Genomic DNA, 14,331 nt, shown 5'->3' with positions numbered 1-14,331 from the left:
AACAGTTAGAACTGGACATGGAACAACAGACTGGTTCCAAATAGGAAAAGGAGTACGTCAAGGCTGTATATTGTCACCCTGCTTATTTAACTTATATGCAGAGTTCATCATGAGAAACGCTGGGCTGGAAGAAGCATAAGCTGGAATCAAGATTGCTGGGAGAAATATCAATAACCTCAGATATGCAGATGACACCACCCTTATGGCAGAAAGTGAAGAGGAGCTAAAAAGCCTCTTGATGAGAGTAAAAGAGGAGAGTGAAAAAGTTGGCTTAAAGCTCAACATTCAGAAAACGAAGATCATGGCATCCAGTGCCATCACTTCATTGGAAATGGATGGGGAAACAGTGCAAACAGTGTCAGACTTGGGCTCCAAAATCACTGCAGATGGTGACTGCAGCCATGAAATTAAAAGACACTTACTCCTTGGAAGAAAAGTTATGACCAACCTAGACAGCATATTCAAAAGCAGAGACATTACTTTGCCAACAAAGGTCCATCTAGTCAAGGCTATGGTTTTTCTAGTGGTCATGTATGGATGTGAGAGTTGGACTGTGGAGAAGGCTGAGCGCTGAAAAATTGATGCCTTTGAACTGTGGTGTTGGAGAAGACTCTTGAGAGTCCCTTGGACTGCAAGGAGATCCAACCAGTCCATTGTGAAGGAGATCAGCCCTGGGATTTCTTTGGAAGGAATGATGCTGAAGCTGAAGCTCCAGTACTTTGGCCACCTCATGCGAAGAATTGACTCATTGGAAAAGTCTCTGATACTTGGAGGGATTGGAGGCAGTAGGAGAAGGGGACGACGGCGGATGAGATGGCTGGATGGCATCACACTGTCTCGATGGAAGTGAGTCTGGGTGAACTCTGGGAGTTGGTGATGGACAGGCAAGCCTGGCATGCTGCAATTCATGGGGTCACAAAGAGTCGGACACAACTGAGTGACTGAACTGAACTGAACACATTTTTATTGTGTGTTTTTCTACACAGTATTTCACTGCAGAAGGTAATGGCAACCCACTCCAGTACTCTTGCCTGGAAAATCCCGTGAACGGAGGAGCCTGGTAGGCTAGACTTCTTTTTTTAAGTGGCTCAACTTCACGTCATATAAAAATATTAACTAAAAATGGATTATAGACCTAAATGTGAAGGCTAAAGCTTTAAGATTCTTAGCAGAAAACATAGGAGAAAATTTTTGTAACTTCAGATAGGCCAATCATTTCTTACAGACAAAAGCATATACAACCAAGAAGAAAACAGATACATCAGACTTCATCAAAATTTAATATTTTTGTCCTTAAAGAACACCACTAAGAAACTAGGAAGGCAATCCATGGAATTGTTACCGAATTAGTCGAGTGGACCCTTGTCAGGGTTCAAGCCCAGGCTAAGACCCCTTGTCTTGGTCAAGGAGGTTCTTTTCCCACTTGGGTTCACCCAGTCAATAACAAAATCAATACTGAGACTGAAACAGCACAAACTTTATACAATGGCCAAAGAATGAAGAAGAGGGAACTTAGCTTGCAAGTCAACTTCTCAACCCAGCTCAGTGGAGATACCACATAATACAGGAGGAGCACAGGCAAATGTGAGGGAAATGGAATGAGTGGGAGGAATATTCATGACTCATCCAGAACAGGAGTGCGGTTTGGACCCAGATCAGTTCAGTTCAGTCACTCAGTCATGTCCGACTCTTTGCAACCCCATGAATCGCAGCATGCCGGGCCTCCCTTTCCATCACCAACTCCCGGAGTTCACCAGACTCACGTCCATCGAGTCAGTGTGATGCCATCCAGCCATCTCATCCTCTGTCGTCCCCTTCTCCTCCTGCCCCCAATCCCTCCCAGCATCAGAGTCTTTTCCAATGAGTCAACTCTTCACATGAGGTGGCCAAAGTACTGGAGCTTCAGCTTCAGCATCATTCCTTCCAAAGAAATCCCAGGGCTGATCTCCTTCACAATGGACTGGTTGGATCTCCTTGCAGTTCAAGGGACTCTCAAGAGTCTTCTCCAACACCACAGTTCAAAGGCATCAATTTTTCAGCGCTCAGCCTTCTCCACAGTCCAACTCTCACATCCATACATGACCACTAGAAAAACCATAGCCTTGACTAGATGGACCTTTGTTGGCAAAGTAATGTCTCTGCTTTTGAGTATGCTGTCTAGGTTGGTCATAACTTTTCTTCCAAGGAGTAAGTGTCTTTTAATTTCATGGCTGCAGTCACCATCTGCAGTGATTTTGGAGCCCAAGTCTGACACTGTTTCCACTGTTTCCTCATCCATTTCCAATGAAGTGATGGCACTGGATGCCATGATCTTCGTTTTCTGAATGTTGAGCTTTAAGCCAACTTTTTCACTCTCCTCTTTTACTCTCATCAAGAGGCTTTTTAGCTCCTCTTCACTTTCTGCCATAAGGGTGGTGTCATCTGCATATCTGAGGTTATTGATATTTCTCCCAGCAATCTTGATTCCAGCTTATGCTTCTTCCAGCCCAGCGTTTCTCATGATGAACTCTGCATATAAGTTAAATAAGCAGGGTGACAATATACAGCCTTGACGTACTCCTTTTCCTATTTGGAACCAGTCTGTTGTTCCATGTCCAGTTCTAACTGTTGCTTCCTGACCTGCATACAGATTTCTCAAGAGGGAGGTCAGGTGGTCTGGTATTCCCATCTCTTTCAGAATTTTCCAGTTTATTGTGATCCACACAGTCAAAGGCTTTGGCATAGTCAATAAAGCAGAAATAGATGTTTTTCTGGAACTCTCTTGCTTTTTCTATGATCCAGCGGATGTTGGCAATTTGAGTTCTGGTTCCTCTGCCTTTTCTAAAACCAGCTTGAACATCAGGAATTTCGATCAGTGAACTAAAATGGACTGGAATGGGTGTATTTAACTCAGATGACCATTATATCTACTACTGCCGGCAGGAATCCCTCAGAAGAAATGGAGTAGCCATCATGGTCAACAAAAGTCTGAAATGGAGTACTTGGATGCAGTCTCAAAAATGACAGAATGATCTCTGTTTGCTTCCAAGGCAAACCATTCAATATCACAGTAATCCAAGTCTATGCCCCAACCAGTAATGCTGAAGAAGCTGAAGTTGAATGGTTCTATGAAGACCTACAAGATCTTTTAGAACTAACACCCAAAAAAGATGTCCTTTTCATTATAGGGGACTGGAATGCAAAAGTAGGAAGTCAAGAAACACCTGGAGTAACAGGAAAATTTGGCCTTGGAATACGAAATGAAGCAGGGCAAAGACTAATAGAGTTTTGCCAAGAAAATGCACTACTCATAGCAAACACCCTCTTCCAACAACACAAGAGAAGACTCTACACATGGACATAACCAGATGGTCAACACCGAAATCAGACTGATTGTATTCTTTGCAGCCAAAGATGAAGAAGCTCAATACAGTCAACAAAAACATGACCAGGAGCTGACTGTGGCTCAGATCATGAACTCCTTATTACCAAATTCAGACTTAAATTGAAGAAAGTAGGGAAAACCCCTAGACCATTCAGGTATGACCTAAATCAAATCCCTTATGATTATACAGTGGAAGTGAGAAATAGATTAAGGGCCTAGATCTGATAGAGTGCCTGATGAACTATGGAATGAGGTTCTTGACATTGTACAGGAGACAGGGATCAAGACCATCCCCATGGAAAAGAAATGCAAAAAAGCAAAATGGCTGGCTGGGGAGGCCTTACAAATAGCTGTGAAAAGAAGAGAAGCGAAAAGCAAAGGAGAGAAGGAAAGATATAAGCATCTGAATGCAGAGTTCCAAAGAGTAGCAAGGAGAGATAAGAAAGCCTTCCTCAGCGATCAATGCAAAGAAATAGAGGAAAACAACAGAATGGGAAAGACTAGAGATCTCTTCAGGAAAATTAGAGATACCAAGGGAACATTTCATGCAAAGATGGGCTCAATAAAGGACAGAAATGGTATGGACCTAACAGAAGCAGAAGATATTAAGAAGCGGTGGCAAGAATACACAGAAGAACTGTACAAAAAAGATCTTCACGACCCAGATAATCATGATGGTGTGATCACTGACCTAGAGCCAGACATCCTGGAATGTGAAGTCAAGTGGGCCTTAGAAAGCATCACTACGAACAAAGCTAGTGGAGGTGATGGAATTCCGGTTGAGCTATTCCAAATATTGAAAGATGATGCTGTGAAAGTGCTGCACTCAATATGCCAGCAAATTTGGAAAACTCAGCAGTGGCCACAGGACTGGAAAAGGTCAGTTTTCATTCCAATCCCAAAGAAAGGCAATGCCAAAGAATGCTCAAACTACCACACAGTTGCACTCATCTCACATGCTAGTAAAGTAATGCTCAAAATTCTCCAAGCCAGGCTTCAGCAATACGTGAACCATGAACTTCCTGATGTTTGGACCCAGAACTAATGCAATTCTCCTTTTCCTGTATGGGCTATTCTGATTGCTGTCATGGCAACTGTCAATGGTCCTGGTGTCAATGTCCAGGTGGGGGTGTCATTTAGCATGCTAAGGTATTACAATGAATGCATAATCATGCTCCAAGTCTACTGGAAGTCAGATCTTCTGTCACCTTGGGCCTAGTTGGTTCTAACCAGCTCTTGTTTCTCTCTTTGCAGTTTCCTCCTGAAACTTAGATAAGAACAATTGGTTTCCATTTGAGGGAGGGGCAAGAGTAGGATTCTGGGGCCATAGCATTGGTAACAGAATGGGAGATAATATGCAAATCATATATCTGATATGGGGCTGCTGCTAAGTCGCTGCAGTCCAGTCGATGTCCAACTCTGTGCGACCCCATAGACGGCAGCCCACCAGGCTCCCCCATCCCTGGGATTCTCCAGCGAACATTGGAGTGGGTTGCCATTTTCTTCTCCAATGCATGAAAGTGAAAAGTGAAAGTGAAGTCACTCAGTTGTGTTCGACCCTTAGTGACCCCATGGACTGCAGCCCACCAGGCTCCTCCGTCCATGGGATTTTCCAGGCAAGAGTACTGGAGTGGGTTGCCATTGGGGCTAGTGTCCCAGATATATAACCAACTCTTTTTTTTTTTTTTAATTTTGGCTGTACTGGGTCTTCGTTGCTGCATGTAGGCTTTCTCAAACTCTGGTGAGCAGGGGTTACTCTTTGTTGCAGTTGCCAGGCTTGTCCCTGCAGTGGCTTGGCTTCTCTTGTTGCGGAGCACTGGCTCTAGAATGCGTGGAGTCAGGAGTTGTGGCACACGGGCTTAGTTGCTCCACAGCACACGGGATCTTCCAGGGCCAGGGATCACTCCTGTGTCCCCTGAATTGTCAGGCAGATTCATCACATCTGGACAACCAGAGAAGTCCCAACAAAATCTTACAACTCAATAAGAAGACAAACATCCAATTCAAAAATGAACAAAGGAGAAAGAGGAGGCTGGGAATGAGCTAAAGCTTATGAATGAAGAATAAGAAATAGTAAACCTCCAGTTTGTAAAGCTGTAATGTGCTAACATGGAGAAGGCAATGGCATCCCACTCCAGTACTCTTGCCTGGAAAATCCCATGGACGGAGGAGCCTGGAAGGCTGCAGTCCATGGGGTCGCTGAGGGTCGGACACGACTGAGCGACTTCACTTTCATGGCAAAATGTTTTAATCCTAACCGCTGCATCAAAGAGTGCAGTATAGAAAATATAGGAAAATAAATATTGTGAAGGTGAAAAATTAAAGCTCCTATTACATGAAAAAACTATTAGAGAGCATTGGGTTGTTGTAAATAAAGTGAGGCTTTCAGCCCCAGATAAACTATATGCCATAGTGTCTATATGAAGTTTTAAAAATCCAAGAGGGGGAAAATGGCCAAAGGATTTGAATGACATTCTTACAAATGGGCAATAAGCACATGAAAAGATGCTCAACATCATTAGGGAGATGCAAATAAAACCCACAATTACATACTACTTCTCACCCACTGGCATAACTAAAATTTAAAAAGATGGATAATAACAAATGCTGGAGAGGATGTGAAGAAACTGAAACCCTCATACATTGTTGATGGGACTGTGAAATGAAGGGGCCACTTCAGAAAAATAGTTTGACAGTTTTGACAGTTTCCAAAATGTCATACAGTTACCATAAGACCACACTTAGGTGTGTACCCAAGAGAATGGAAAACTTATATCTACATAAAAACTGGTACACAGGGACTTCTCCAGTGTCCAGCAGTTAAGATTCCACACTTCTACTGCAAGCGGCCCAGGTTTGACCCTTGGTGAGGGAACTAAGATGCCACGGGGCTCAGCTAAGACAAAAACACAACAAAGAGAAAAACTGGCACATGAATGTTCCTAGCAGCATCATTCACACAGAGAAAAAAGTGGAGACAACCCAAATGTCTACAAACTGATACATAAAATGGACTATTATTTAACATAAAACAGAATAAAGTACCCATACACACCACAGCATAAATGAACCTTAAAAACAGTATGATAAGTGAAAGAAGCCAGACACAAAAGACCAAATATTTTGTTTTCATTTATATGATGTCTCCATAAGAGACAAATCCATAGAGACAGAAAATGGGTTATCAGTTGCCAGAGGGCAAAAGGATGAGGTAATGAGACATGGTTGCTAACAGGCCTGGGTTGTTTTGAGGGGATGAAGAAATGTTCCAGAATTAGATAGTGGTGATGTTCCGGATTAGATAGTGGATATTTAGTATATTCTTTGAATATACTAAATGCCATTGAGTCATATACTTTAAAAGGATTAATTTTATGGTATATGAGTTATGTCTTAATAAATTTGTTATCAAAAAAAAAGGGGGGAAGAAAAGTGGCTGTATGACTTCATACTTCCACTAGCAGAGTATTCAGTTCAGATTGGTTTATACAAATTTTGGTTAGCTAAGCTAGCTTCTACCTTGGAAGTGTATTTTTTATTTTTATTTATTTATTTTGGCTGTGCTAACCAGACCTTGCAAGAAAGACAATGTTAGTCGCTCAGTCGTGTCCGACTCTTTGAGAGCCCATGGACTGTAGCCCACCAGGTTCCTCTGTCCATGGCATTTTCCAGGCAAGAGTACTGGAGTGGGCTGCCATTTCCTTCTCCAGGAGATCTTTCTGACCCAGAGATTGAACCCTGCATTGCAGGCAGATTCTTTACCATCTGAGCCACCTTAGTGGTCATTAACCCAATGCCCTCATTTTATAGAAAAATCTGAGGCTCAGAGAGGTTAAATTGCCCAGTGATACATGCAAACAGTGATATGAGTTTAGGATTCCAGGGGGGCCCTAGAAAACTGTTCCAATAACGCAACAGGCCTCGGCAGTTTAAGACACCCCTCAGAAATGGGAGAGCTTCCCACATGCATTCAACAACTGTTCATTGCTGATGGCCACATGCCAGGCCTTGTGCCACGCCCTGGGAGCCCAGCAGCGAGCAAGACAGATGACGTCCTCTCCCCGTGGCTTCATGGACACTGGGAGTTCTCAAGTGCAAGTTGACAGCTGTTTCAGTGACTGCCTGAGAGTCATCATGGGAGGCAAAGACACCTACAGACTTCTGGAAACTGTCAAAATCAAAATGCCACAGACTGTGATTTCATGGGCCTGTAGTGGGCCTTTGGATCTGCATTTTAACACTCTCCCAAAGGCAACTCTGGTGAGCAGTCAGGTTTTGGGACCACTGACCTAGTGTACCTCACGACTTGGCTCTTACAGTTGAGGAAGCGAGACCTGGAGAGGCTCACTGAATTCCACAAGGACAGAAAATGTGTTTAACACCCTGGGCAAAGCACTTATTCATTCTTAGGCAAATATTGAGCCTCCACCATGTACCACGCAATCTACTGGGAGTTAGGGATACAGCAGAGATAAGACAGTACAGCTCCTGCTGGACTGGGCTTACAGTTGTCCTGGTGGGGGTGGAAAGCGGGAAGAAAGCCAAGAAAGAAAGAAACCAGATCATTTAAACTTTAATAATGAGAAGTGAGTGCCACGTCAGCGCCAAGTCAGCAGAAGAGAATTCGTTAGGTTGAACCATGGAAAACTGTCCATATCTGACCATTTTTGATCTACAGAAACAACAATTTCATGTGGTTCTGGTTTATAAACAGAAGTTAGAGAGAGGTGGAGCCCTTTTTCCTCAGGAAAAAAAAAGAGGAAAAGCGATCTCACAAGATGGATATGACTTGACCATGAGAATGACAGATAAAAGCCTAGAGGAAGGCTTTTATTTAGAGCAGAGTCTCTGAGGAGAAATTGTGGCAGAGAAGCTGGAGAGAAGGGACATTCATTTCATAGCAGGGCAGGGGGTGGGGGGCAGTGTATAGAAATGGCACAGTCATCAAAGAAGGGCAATGTATAATCACTATTCTTAACGTTTATTTACTCTTTGATTATAGACACAATCAATAAAAATCTTGAATAATAAAAAACATATCAAATACTTCCACAAAGACTCATGCTATACCCACTGCTGCAAACATCCTGCCCAGAGCTGCCCATCCTCAGTCCCTGACCGAATGCCACTTCCTCTGTGCTGCTATCCATCACCTCCTCAGTCAGGGGAGACTGCTCCCTTCCCTAGAACCTTCACCATTCACTCTTCGTACTTCTCTCTCCATCTACCGTCATCTCTGCCTACCACAGGAATTTCCAGGCTTAACTTGTTTCCACTGAATGGGTTCCTTAGGGAAAGGACTGTCACATTTCAGTTCAGTTCAGTTGCTCAGTCGTGTCCGACCCTTTGCGACCCCATGGACTGCAGCACACCAGGCCTCCCTCTCCATCACCAACTCCCGGAGCTTACTCAAACTCATGTCCATCGAGTCGGTGATGCCATCCAACCATCTCATCTTCTATTGTCCCCTTCTCCTCCCGCCTTCAATCTTTCCCAGTATCGGGGTCTTTTCCAACGAGTCAGTTCTTTGCATCAGGTGCCCAAAGTATTGGAGTTTCAGCTTCAGCATCAGTCCTTCCAATGAATATTCAGAACCAATTTCCTTTAGGATGGACTGGTTCCTGGGTTCTTCTGCTGGTGTGTGACTGTCCCTAGGACCAGCCAATGGAGAAGAAATGAAAGACTGGATGGATCCAAATGAATGCTGACCATCTCTGAATTTGCTTGTTTTGAAGGTGATATAAGGCTACAGTAAACTGTCCCAAGTAACTAATTGAGGGATTGAGTGTAGTTCAGGTCTGGGGTGAGCTACTTATCAGAGCAAGGTCCCTGTCCTAAGGGCACCTTTAAACTCCATCTCACGACGATCAACCTTTCCCTGTTAGAGGTCGACCCACATGGGCACAACACGATAAACCCCATGGCAGTGTCTGTCCCCCAGAATGGGTCTGAGAGGGGCCATCAGCTTGAAGACATAATCAGGTCACAGTCCCTCTGGTGCTGGTTTTGGCCTGCCCCATCGCCCCAGGTACAGAGATCTCCCATCCTGCTGACCCCAATAGATCCTCATCCTGGCCACCTGCAAGTCCTGTTTTCTGTGAAAATGGCACACAGCTGCTGGCCACATTTTCCACAGTCGTCCTGTGTGTACTTGGAGGTCATTAGCTTCCCTCCCACGGATCTTTTCTGTAGAGGAAATAACCCCTTCCGTTTCCTCATAGACCCCTTTTCCCAGCTACTGAAGGGGCCAGAGGGGCTCTATACTGGACCTGGCCTGGCCAAGTCTATGTGATTCAGAAGCTGGTTAAACCAGTTTGCCAATTACCTAGGACTTTTGCTTGTTTTTCTGCTTCTGCTCTTTAAGTGTGAGGAGATTTTACCGCCCAGTAGCATCTCCCTCAGTGTCTGGGAAGAATACTAATACTCACATTTGTTTAGTGCCTTCTAGTCTACAAAATGACATTACATACACAAACTTATTTTAGCCTCCTAACAGTCCGGCAGAATAAATTTCATTATTCTCTATTTCCAGCTAAGCAATGATAAATGACTTGTCTGCCTCACACAGCCAGAAAATACAACAATTGGGTCTTGAACCCAGCTTCTGATTCTCTGTCTGCTGTTGTTACTTTTAAATCCTTCAGGGAATGCAAATTTCTGCTATCCATTAGAAGTCACAGAAAGAGCTGGATGGGAGAGTGGTTTCCTGATGGTACATTAGGAGTTATGCACAGATTTAATTCCATTGGCTCTGCTGGCTGGAACTTTCCATTTTGGCAGCAAGGCGGTGGCATCCACCCTTGAGTGGTCCATAGTTTCAACAACCATATGGCCTTGGTCCCAAATGGATACTTTTTCTGAGACGTATATAGTGTCAAATTTATTATCAGTCCTGGGAGTAATAGTATGTATCCTGTTGACATTCTGTCCACTGGATCACAGAGCTCTAATTATTCAAACAAATGAAATGCATCATTTAAATTAATTGTGCTTTACAACTTTCAAAGCATTTTGCAACAACTCTCTGAGCTGTGTATGGAAGGAAAGAACAATATTAATATCCCCACTTTAAAGATGAGAAGAATGAGGCAGCACTATTTACAACAGCCAGGACATGGAAGCAACTTAAATGTCCAAGGACAGATGAATGAATAAAGAAAATATGGTACATATATACAGTGGAATATTACTCAGTCACTAAAAGGAATGAAACAGGGTTATTTGTAGAGATGTAGATGGACCTAAAGTCTGTCATACAGAGTGAAGTAAGTCAGAAAGAGAAGAACAAATATAAGGAGATCCAACCAGTCCATTCTAAAGATAAGTCCTGGGTGTTCTTTGGAAGGAATGATGCTAAAGCTGAAACTCCAGTACTTTGGCCACCTGATGTGAAGAGTTGACTCATTGGAAAAGACTCTGATGCTGGGAGGGATTGGGGGCAGGAAGAGAAGGGGACAACAGAGGATGAGATGGCTGGATGGCATTACCGACTCACTGGATGTGAGTCTGAGTGAACTCCGGGAGATGGTGATGGACAGGGAGGCCTGGCGTGCTGTGATTCATGGGGTCGCAAAGAGTCAGACACGACTGAGTGACTGAACTGAACTGAATGCATACATGTGGAATCTAGAAAAGCGGTACAGATAAAGGTATTTCCCAGGCAGAAATAGAGATGCAGATATAGAGAAAGGACATGTGGACACAGCAGAGGAAGGGGAGGGTGACATGAACTAGAGATTGGGATTGACGTAGATACACTGTTGCTGCTAAGTCGCTTCAGTCCTGTCCGATTCTGTGCGACCCCAGAGACGGCAGCCCACCAGGCTCCCCCGTCCCCGGGATTCTCCAGGCAAGAACACTGGAGTGGGTTGCCATTTCCTTCTCCAATGCATGAAAGTGAAAAGTGAAAGTGAAGTTGCTCAGTCGTGTCCGACTCTTAGTGACCCCATGGACTGCAGCCTACCAGGCTCCTCCATCCATGGGATTTTCCAGGCAAGAGTACTAGAATGGGTTGCCATTGCCTTCTCCTACCATGTGTAAAATAGATAGCTAGTGGGAAGCTGCTATGTAACACAGGGAGCTCAGCTTCGTCCTCTGTGATGACCTAGGAAAGGAGGTCCAAGAGAGACAGGATATACTATATATATAGCCGATTCACTTCATTGTACAGCAGAAACTAACACAACATTGTAAAGCAATTATATTACATTAAAAAAAAAAAAAAAGAATGAGGCTCAGAAAGCAAATTTGAGCAAATTTTCAAGGTCCAACAGTTGGGGACCCTGAAAGGGGAAGCAGGTTCTGACTCCAAATCTTATGCTCTTTTCAGAAAGACTAGTTATCTACAATATCTATATATGATGATAATAATTAACATGTGTGTAGGACTTTAAGGTTTTATCAGGCATTTTCACAAATAGTAGTTCATTTTCAAAAACCCCTGTAAGTTGATACTGTTATTAATTACCCCAATGTTGCTTTTAAATTCTCATATTATCATTATACCCTTTCACCTCAGGGGAGTAAATGCGAACCTGAAGAACGTCCATTTATGCTTTCAACAGATGTTTTTGAGCACCTATGTATAAGACCCTGCACTGGTTCCTGGGGCCAGGGCCTGTGATTTCTGCACTCCTGATCCTACTAGAATATTGTTACCAGAATTGGAACATCATAGCTGTGATGAGCTGTGAAATGATGGGGGGCAGGTAGATCAACCAGAAATGGGGTGAAGGGAAGTAATCTCCCACAGGGCAAAAGAGACAGCCTCTCCAATTGCCCCAGATGCTTCAATTAGTGGCTGTTTCCACAGACTAGAAACTAGATTTTACATGAGCAGCCTAAAAACGGAACATCAGCCTAGCCTTAGTCTATACGCCATGGCCACACACAAAGATACCAATCATTATGAGTAATGTCATTGTCAAATGCTGAGAAAAACATTACAGGCCATGGTTATTGAATCAACAAAGGACGGAAGGTTGGCTCTGGAGCCCTGCACTGACCAATCCGAGCACTCATGGTCCTGTGCATAGCGCAGTTGACATCACATTATTTTAACGATTAAGAGAGGAAGAGGACAAGGCCACACACTCTCTTTTCCTTCCTTCTTCTTCCTCTTCTTTTCGCTGTCTTTCCTTGATAGCTACCAGATAAGGAAAGGTCAGTGATAAAAGGGAGACACAAGAGATTAAACTGGAGAGGGTGTCCTAGACAGGAGTGGCCTGGGATACACTTGATTCTGTGGTCAGAGCCTATGGTTTCCACACTCCTGATTCTCCTGGACACTGGGGAAATGACCAGGTTTCTGGAGTTCTAGACTTGCCCTGATATTTTAACCCTTGTGAGGGCAATTCACCACTGTCTCTACTGTTCAGTGCCACTCTGATGTCACCAAGGCTTGATTTTTGTCATCTTTCCATGAGAAGTGGAGCTGGGAGGGGCAAATGGGGAATAGGGAAAGCATTTACACCTCCTGAAGACAGGCTCCCCAACTGGGGCCTTTTCAACAGTCAATAAAGTACTCTTTTGACATGAAAAGGCATTAGCAGAATGCAGTGTGAAACAAGGCTGTGAAACAGGAGAAGGAAGAAGGAAGTCAAAGAGCATCGACTCCACATGTTTGTGCGCCGGCTCCATGTGTTTGCCCTGCCCCCACGCTAACCCTCAGGCTCTCCAACCAGCGGTGCAGTCCCACCTGAGCTGGACAGTCTCCCTTCCTCTCTGCAGCCACTCTCTATCCTTCTGCACAGTGCCCTTGCCCTCGGAGGCCCACCTCCTTTGACTGCATCCGTGGGGCTCCCTTGCCCTCTGTCTCTAGTGGTGTTAGGCCAGTGGGTGGCACTAGCAGGAGATCAAAGGAGAGAGAGCTTAGACATTTATGTCTACAGTCCCTCCCAGGGTTTGCATTCCTGGCAGAAGGCCCTCTCCTCTAGCTCCAGCTTTCCCCAGATCCCGGCCACTGTCCCCTTCCCTGGACTCTTCACGGGCTGCAGGTGACACAGCTTTTAGCTCTTGCTTACCCTCAGGGCCTTCACCAGGTCTTGTTGGTTTTTCTAAACAGTCCCATCGTTAAATGTAATTGCTCTTCTGAGCGTGCCATCCAATTGCAGGCAGGCCCCTAACCATTATACATCCCAAAGCCTGCTCCTCCTAAGGTTTCAGCCTGTCTGTCCACTGCCAGCCCCTTGGCTGAAATCCTACCTCATTTCCCTCTTTCTTTCCTCTGTTCCTCACCCTACAAATTCAAAGCTCCCAATATTTTTCCTTGTCTTTAGTGTTCAGCTGGGTCATTTCAATTTATCTACATGAAAGTGAAACACCCTAAGGCAATGTTTCTTGACCTTAATAACAATAATAACAACAAAATTCCCTCAAACAGGATTGTCAGGCTCTCTATTACAGTGAATCTCAGCCAAGATAAATGTAAGCACATCAAAGCAGTAGGTCAAAGGGCAGCTTTGTGAACTAAACCTCTCACTTTAATATGCCTTCCCACCTCCTGGGAATCTCTAAAATATGGATGAGATAGAACCCTAATAGGGGGCATATGAATTTTTCAAAAGACTTTAAAAAAATTCTAAATGAACCTGTGAGAATTAGAATGAAATAAGTACTGGGATACTTTCTCTGGAATCTATTCCCTGGGGTGGCTTCTGGTTCTCTCTGATTAACTGTAGCTGGTATAACATATTTAATCCAGGAGATCGGCATGGGATTTATTGTGTAAGAAAGATGCCAAACCAAGCTTGGAACTCCCGTCCACAGTCTAGACTTGGGAGTCTTTGGTCTGAAAGAGCCAATGGAGAAAGAGAAAAAGAAGGAAGAATAGAGAAACTGTGTGAGCTTCCATTTCCAGAACCACTGAGGAGGTCTGTTGCTGTTGTTCAGTTGATAAGTCATGTCCGACTCTTTGAGACCCCATGAACTGAAGCATGTCAGGCTTCCCTGTCCTTCACTATCTCCCG

This window comes from Bubalus kerabau, chromosome 14 (assembly GCF_029407905.1).
Source record: "Bubalus kerabau isolate K-KA32 ecotype Philippines breed swamp buffalo chromosome 14, PCC_UOA_SB_1v2, whole genome shotgun sequence".
Taxonomy (NCBI): Eukaryota; Metazoa; Chordata; class Mammalia; order Artiodactyla; family Bovidae; genus Bubalus; species Bubalus kerabau.
The sequence above is the reverse complement of the archived record's forward strand: the minus strand, read 5'-3'. Positions refer to the sequence as shown.